Source organism: Delphinus delphis, chromosome 8 (genome assembly GCF_949987515.2).
Source record: "Delphinus delphis chromosome 8, mDelDel1.2, whole genome shotgun sequence".
Taxonomy (NCBI): Eukaryota; Metazoa; Chordata; class Mammalia; order Artiodactyla; family Delphinidae; genus Delphinus; species Delphinus delphis.
The window spans coordinates 33,061,807-33,070,206 of NC_082690.1; positions in this window are offsets into that span (position 1 = coordinate 33,061,807).

Here is an 8,400-nt window from a genome sequence, read left to right on the forward strand (position 1 = left end):
CGCGGAGCGACGGTCGTTTCCATAGCAACGCGGGGGTGGTTTCCATAGCAACGCGGCGGCCGTCGGGTGGGCCCGACGCTTCGGGGGCGGGGGCAGAGTGGGGCGGGGCCACGGGTCTACCTAGGCTGAGGAGACTCGCCTCCCGGCCCGGCTGCAGCTAGCGGAGGAAGAATCCCCCTTGGGGTTTCGGGGCGCCGCTACCGCAGCTTCTGCCTCAATTACCGTCACTTTCGCTCCTTCACGCCATGTTAGCGGTGCTGGAAACTAGGGGTCGGGGGCGGAGAAAAATTGCCAGTACATACTTGTTGAAATTAACTCGATAATAATTACGCCGCGTGGGTTAATTTCTTAGTCTCAAACGGTGTAATCTTAGATTTATAGCTATCTAAGTTTAGTGACTCAAGCATTTCTGAATAAAAAGTTATTCTGAATTACTTAGGTTAATTAATTAGGTTTAACTATCATGACTACTTGGGAAACTATTCTTTTACCATCCGGCTTTTTTTTTTTTCTTCAAAAGTTACATCTGAAGGCTAAAGTAATTTTCCATATACACTACAGTACAACGTGCTGTTTAATAGAAACACATATTTCTTATTTCCTATTGAAAATGGCCTTTCGTATCTATAGTTTTGTTGTCGTTTTGTTTTGTCTAATAGCTGTGTATCTGAGCTTCAGAAGGGGGAGAGAGGGATGTCGTTCTTTTCCACCTCCTTGCTAACTCCCTTTCCTTTTCCCCTAGTCCTCCAAAAACTGATCTTGATTATTCCATATTCAGCCAACAGCAGTAGGAGAAAGAGGGAGGGAAACGCAAACACACAGAATATTCGTTTTTGTTGTTGATTTTAGTTTTTCATCAAGCCTTGGTCTTCTAAGTAGATTTAGTCCTTTTATGTTATGGACATGGCTGGGTTTAAGCTTACCATCTTGTTTGTTGTTTTCTAATTCTGTTCTTTTTTCCTTTAATCCAAAAGTAGGCAAGAAAGGAATAATAGAGTATTTTTATTATTCCATTTTTCTCCTTTTTAGCTTTTTAGTTATACATTTTAGTATAATTTTTATTGGTTACTCAAGATAAAATATGACTCCTTGATTTATTACATAGCACCTTAACCCATCACTCACACTATGTTTCAAACAAGAACCTTACAACAGGTAAAATCTATTTATTCATTTTTCACCTTTCGGGGTTTTTTGGTCAATATTTTACTTCTACATAGGTCCAAAATACATTATTTTGTTACTGTTATTTTAAACAGCCAGTAATATTTCATATTTGCTAGTATATTTACCCTTTACATTTTTCTTATTCCTTCCAGCAGTTTTGAATTTATAATCTGGGATTATTTTCATTGAGTTTGAACATCTTCTGTTGGTATTTCCTATAATTCAGGTCTCCTGATGAGTAAGTTTCTCAGAGTTTGTTGTGTGAAAATGTCCTTATCGTCATTTTTAAATGATATCTTACAACAGACTGTACAGAATTGTAAGTTGACAACTTTTTTCCAGCACTTTAAAAATGTATTCTGTTGTCTTCTGGATTCCAAATTTTTGTTGAAAGGTCAAACATTAGTTTTAGTGTTGCTCCGTTCAAAGTCATATGTCTTTTTTTCCTCTTCCTGCTTAAAATTTTTTTCTTTGCCTTTGGTTTCAGTAGTTTGGCAATCCTCTTCCATCTGTCGTGTGTGTGTGTATGTATTCTTGTGTATGTGTGCTTTTGTGTGTGTCTTCTGTTTTCATCCTGTTTGGGATTTGCTGAGCTTCTTGAATTCTTTCACTGATGCCTTTTAACCAGTTTTTAAAAACTCAGCTATTATCTCTTCAAATAGTTCTTCCACTTTGTTCTCACTCTTCTCTTTTTCTTGGACTCCAATTACATGTATATTAGAACTTTTAACTATTTCCCGTATTTCTCTGTTATATCTTTTTCAATTCATTGTTTCTTCTTGTGCTTCATCTTTTCCATTCTTTATTGACCTGACTTTGAATTCACTAATCTTTTCTGCTTAACTCTTAATTTCAGATATTTTATTTTTTAGTTCTTGAATGTCCATCTTAATCTTGTTTAATATTCTATTTAAATCTCCATTTTTTCATTCATTTAGTATACATTTTTCTTTATTTAACAGGTTAAAGTTATTTTTAAATCTTTGAGTTCTTCAATAGGAGAATTATTTTTAGATCTGCTTCTTTTCCCTGTTTATTTCTTGATTATAAATCATGTTTCTCTGTCTTCTCACACATTTAACAACTTTTTGTTTTAGGTACAACATTGTGTGTTTGAAAAGTGTAAGAGATTCAGAAGACATTATCTTCCACTGGAAAGTATTCACTATTTGAAGGTGAATAGCCGACAACTTTAATACAATCAGGGATTCAATGGGTCAAGGCTGAGTTTTAGTTTTAGTAGGACTGAACCGCAGTCCATCTCTTTTCTCCTATAACTTGAGCAGGCCTGACTAAAAATCTAACAGATCTCTATCTTCTTGGCCCCCAAAGATGAGAAAATTCAGGTTTTCCTTTCAGAGGTGTTGAGCTTGCTCTTTAGCTTCCCACATCCTACAGCATTGAAATCTAGCAAATGTCTTAATGGGGAGACTGAATGTGTGTTTGAGGCAGGCCCCATCCTTCCAGTAGGACTTTGTATTCTAAGCACCATGACATTATGGAAGATCTCACTCTGTGCTTTAGAGGCCTTTGTAGAGCAACTCAGCATCCTACACGTAGCACCCAAACTCAGCAAATTTTCTTTGGAAGTGTAGCCGTGTTTGACCCTTCAGACTTCCTTGCATGACCACCAAAAGTCATTCAATCTTTACTTTGCATATCAGCCAGTAAATGAAACTATTGAAAGAAAGGTCTTGTAAACATCAGCTCATCTTGGAAGGATTTTCTGAGGGAAGTATTAGAATGCAGATTCCTTGATTTCAGAGACCAGAGATTGAGACTCCACAGGTCTTGGATGGTGCCTAGGAACTTGTATTTTTAATATGCTCTTTAGATGAATTCGATGCAGGTTTTCTACACTATTCATTGAGAAAAACTTTCCCACACTTTCTTTACAATTTATCTTAAATCCTATCTCATGAAGAAATTTATTCCAATACTTCTGTCTGACTTTGTATACATTTAGTTTTTGCTAGACAATCAAATATTTGGTCATATACTATACTGTACTTTTATTTTTCTGATTTTTTGTGAACATCTTTCCAAATAGATCACATACTGTTCAACATGGGGGAATTTGCTTGACATTTTATAAAAACATTTTCCACATGACCTAAGCACATAGTATTTGTTTAGTTAATTTTTTTCTAGGTTTTTCTGGTTTTATTGTGTTATAACCAACATACAATAAACTGCACATATTTAAAGTGTACAATGTCATGAGATTTGCTATATGTGATATTTGTGGGGTTTTTTTTCTTATTAGTCATAAATTTTATACACATCAGTGTATACATGTCAATCCCAATCGCCCAATTCATCACACCACCAACCCCACCCCCCACCGCTTTCCCCCCTTGGTGTCCATACGTTTGTTTTCTACATCTGTGTCTCAATTTCTGCCTTGCAAACTGGTTCATCTGTACCATTTTTCTAGGTTCCACATATATGCATTAATATACGATATTTGTTTTTCTCTTTCTGACTTACTTCACTCTGTATGACAGTCTCTAGGTCCATCCACATCTCTACAAATGACCCAATTTCGTTCCTTTTTATGGCTGAGTAATATTCCATTGTATATATGTACAACATCTTCTTTATCCATTCATCTGTCGATGGGCATTTAGGTTGCTTCCATGACCTGGCTATTGTAGATATTACTACAATGAACATTGGGTGCATGTGTCATTTTGAATTATGGTTTTCTCTGGGTATATGCCCAGTAGTGGGATTGCTGGGTCATATGTTAATTCTATTTTTAGTTTTTTAAGGAACCTCTATAATGTTCCTTAAATTTAAAAGAAATCCCCCATTAAAAATAAAGATATAATTATACTTATTTTGGACTTAGGATGCTAATTTAAATTAGGAATTTTTTGCTTATGTTTTGCATTACTCAAAAGTAATCATTTTTATTGTGTTGTTGATTAAATTCATCCTCTTTTTTCAACCCTATAATCAGTGATTATACTTTGACTATAAAGTCTTAAGTTCAATGTTTACTTGGAAATTGATAGTTTTCTAGTTGTTATTTGTCACTTAACTATGCATGATTGGTATATGTTCTATACAACCTTTATTAATTCGGTCCTGACAATAGTTTTTTATTTTTATCTCCCAATTATCTTTAAGTTTTTCTTTTTTTAAAAAAATTGCATAAGTAACACATGTTTAACACAGGAAAGAAACAAGTAAGCAAAAATAATAAAAATACCCATAATCTCAGAACTATGATTTTTCAACTTCTTGGAGCAAAGAAGAACATTTTCCATAGGGAGATTTTCCAGAAAAAAGATGTTTTCAGTCTAACTTTCATTGACTCACACCTTAAGGAGTCTTGGCCGGACAAGTATATGTGGAAAAAAACCCTCCCACATTTACAAAACAGTTCTCATATTGTGTTTAATTTTATGTATGTTTATGTTGTTTTTAATCTTTATGGTCAGTTTCAGTATTTTCACAGTACAGTATTGTTATTGATCAGGGTCCTTGGACTCTTTTATTAAAATATTTATTTATTTATTTTTGGCTGTGTTGGGTCTTTGCTGCTGCGCGCGGACTTCCTCTAGTTGCGGCTAGCGGGAGCTACTCTTCCTTGCGGTGCGCGGGTTCCTCATTGCGGTGGCTTCTCTTGTTGCGGAGCACAGGCTCTAGGGCACGTGTGGGCTTCAGTAGTTGTGGTGCGTGGGCTGTAGAGCGCAGGCTCAGTAGTTGTGGTGCACGGGCTTAGTTGCTCCGCGGCATGTGGGATCTTCCTGGACTAGGGCTTGAACCCGTGCCCCTTGCATTGGCAGGCAGATTCTTAAACACTGCACCACCAGGGAAGCCCCCTTGGACTCTTTAATCAAAAGAAATTGGTAAGAGGCCAGATGAGGAATTCAGACAAGGCTTTACTGGGATTCGTGCTGCAGCAACGAGGGAGCAAAAACAAGTAACAGGTTCCCTTGCTCACCCGCTGAGGGGCTGCTAGCTGATCCCTTAAAAGGGGTGAGGGTGGGGATCGATTGGTGGATTGGGCTGGAAGGGTGGCTTAGATGGTCTGCATACCCTCTTGGTGGTGCTGTGTGCAGGGATGATGTGCAGTACCGTGCTATTGCTCCCTGCACCTCAGAAGTGGCATGTGGTTTTTGGCCTCTTTGTATCTTGCTGTTCATAATTTGTCACAACAGGGCAGTTACAGTTTCTTTATATTCTATTGCTCTAGGAGATGCATGTCCACATGCAAGCACTGCAGCAAACAGTCCCAGGCCCCAGGTCCCAGCCTGTCTCAGTACAGCTATGTTTAACAGCATGGACAGTGAAGTCAGATCAGAAATCCAACTCTAGCTCTAGTGTCTAGGTTTCCTCATCTGTAAATAGAACATAATTTTTTTTTTTTTTACTTTATAGGGTTATCATAAAAATTAAATTAGTTAAGTTGTGTGAAGTGCTTATCACAATGATTGACACTTAAAATTCTAATGTATGGTAGTTCTTAATATTAATGGCTATTTTCATGTGGGCTTCTAGGAACAGAATCTCAATATATAGTTTGTGTATATAGGAAATAAGGTTTGACTTGACATATTTTAATTTATGGCTCTCTCCTAGAGACTCGCTGGGTTAGAAATTATTGTTTTCTCTCCTTTAGCTTCTTCTAGTTTTTCATCACCTAATTGCTATGAATCTCAATTTTACATCCTTAAAATATGGACTTTGCCTCATTGGATTGTAAGTTGTTGCTAAAAGATGAAGGTGTTAATTATTACTACTGGCTCCCATTCGCTTCATTTAACTGTAAAAGTTTACCAAGTGGTACATTACCGTTGTTCTAATATTTGGTCATTAACTGTTATTATTCTTTCAGGTTTTACATTCCTTTCATTTGGCTAGTTAGCACCTTGCATGTCGCTAGGCACTGTGGGAATTCCAAAATGTATAAAATATCGATCCTGCCTTCAAAGCCTTTACAAATTATTTGGAAATTATTGAACAATACTTGTCATCTTGCTATTTCATGTATTTAAACTCTACTTGCTTCCTCTCATCCTTCTAAAATTCAATCTAATCTTATTGACCATTTAATTGCTCTCTAGTCACTGTTTAAAGTTGCCAAACTACCAGCTTTTATCTGATAATTTACAATACACATATATTTTACCTAAAGTAAGTCTGACTAAAAACATTCAATAAAGTGAGGAGGGAGCTAATTCTAATATTGACTTATATCAATGTGTCAAAATAGCACTTATTTTCTTTCTGTGGTTCTACTTGGTATAAATTTTCTATGATTCTAATGATTTGAAAAAGATTTACTGAACACAGTTAGAAGCCAAGAACAATATTAAGCTGATTCCAGTGGTTGTGTGTTCCTGATAGATAAGAATAAGCTTTTTACTTTATAGAGGAATGAAATAGTAGCTGTGATCACAAGTAGTTGAAATTTGAAAAATGTTGTTCATCAATAAGTTATTTTGTTTAGATCAGTGGCTATTCAAAGTCAGTTCATAATAAAAATTTCATTTCATCTGTGGCCAAATGGACAAACTAAGGGTGGTGTACTTTTTCATAAAATTAAATCACTTCGTATTAAAGAACTTTATTTTTAAATTATGCTCTCTTTTTTGTAATTAAAATCTCCTTTCCTTAGGAAATCATCATAATTAAATAAAAATTTTATAACCCTATGTTGGGTTGGTAGAGTAGAGCCTTGCTACTCGAAGTGTGGTCGATGGACAAACAGTATTGACATCATTTGAGAGCTTGTAGAAATGCAGTATCTCTGACCCCACCCCAGACCTACTGAATCAGATTCTGCAGGTGATTCGTATATACCTTAAATTAGAGACGCTGGTCTAGATGATACCTGTCTACCAGCCCTACCCCCTTTTACTCTTATTTTCAAGTTATTCTATACTTCCATCTACCCAATTGCTCAGTTCAGAAACCTGGGACTTATCTTTGACCCTACCTTATCTCACCCCTCCCTTATCCTCTCCCATATAAAACTCATCATTAAACCTTATAATCTTCTAAATGTATATACTACAAACTGTTTACAACTCTTCAGGTTCCAGTGTTGACACTTTAGTCCAAGCCACCACCAATCTTTTTTTTTTTTTTCTTTTCTTGCGGTACGCGGGCCTCTCACTGTTGTGGCCTCTCCCATTGCGGAGCACAGGCTCCAGACGCGCAGGCCCAGCGGCCATGGCTCACGGGCCCAGCTGCTCTGCGGCATGTGGGATCCTCCCGGACCGGGTCACGAACCTGTGTCCCCTGCATCGGCAGGAGGACTCTCAACCACTGCGCCACCAGGGAAGCCCCAATCTTGTTGCTTGGAAGACTGTAAGCAAGACTTCCTACCTCATCTCCCTCTTTTACTTTTGCCCTCCTGACATCCATTTTGTACACAGCAGCCAGATTTGAGCTTTTAAAAATAATAAATCAGATTCTAAGACTATCCTGTTGAGAATCCTTTAATGGGTTTCTGTTGCACTTAGGGTAAAATCCAACTCCTGATGGTCTATATTCTTCATTTTCAGCCTCATTTCCTACCTTCTTCCTGGGATCCCTACTCAGGGATCCCTAGTCTGGAAAGAACCAAGCTCTTTTCTTGCTCAGGGCCTTGGTAAAAGTATATCCTTTGCCTGGAACACCTTCCTTCCTTTTACTTTCAGCCGAACTACTTTCTATGCATCCTTCACATTTCAAATTATTAATTGCTTCCCCAGAGGGACCTTTCTGACAGCCCAGTTAATACTGGTTTTCCTGGTTATCCTCTCATAACACATACTTGTCCCTCACAACGCTTATAACAATGTACAGTTATTTAAATATTTGTGTGCTTCCGTAGTTAATGTTTGTCTCCCTCACTAGCCAGTAAAATTCAAGAGGTCAGAGACTGTTCAACACGTGTTCTTTGTCACTGGCGCACAGAAGGAAATTCCAAAAAATCTCTTGAGTAAATGAATCAATGATTCTGATTTTTCTGAGCTATATCATATTATATATGAAAAAGGCAAATAATTTGAGTTGTATTTTTGTCCTAAGCATTAAATTTAGCCACAGGCAGACTTGCTGCCCGGCTATATTTATTTAATTTAAAACAATTTTGAGTACTTAAGGATTAAGAAGTCTATTTAAAGATAACATTTTATAAATTTAATTTATAGGTAGTGTAGTACTGTGGGTAAAGCATAGATTTTTTTTTTTTTTAAAGAGTGCTCACAGCGAGGTTTTTTTTTTTTTAGT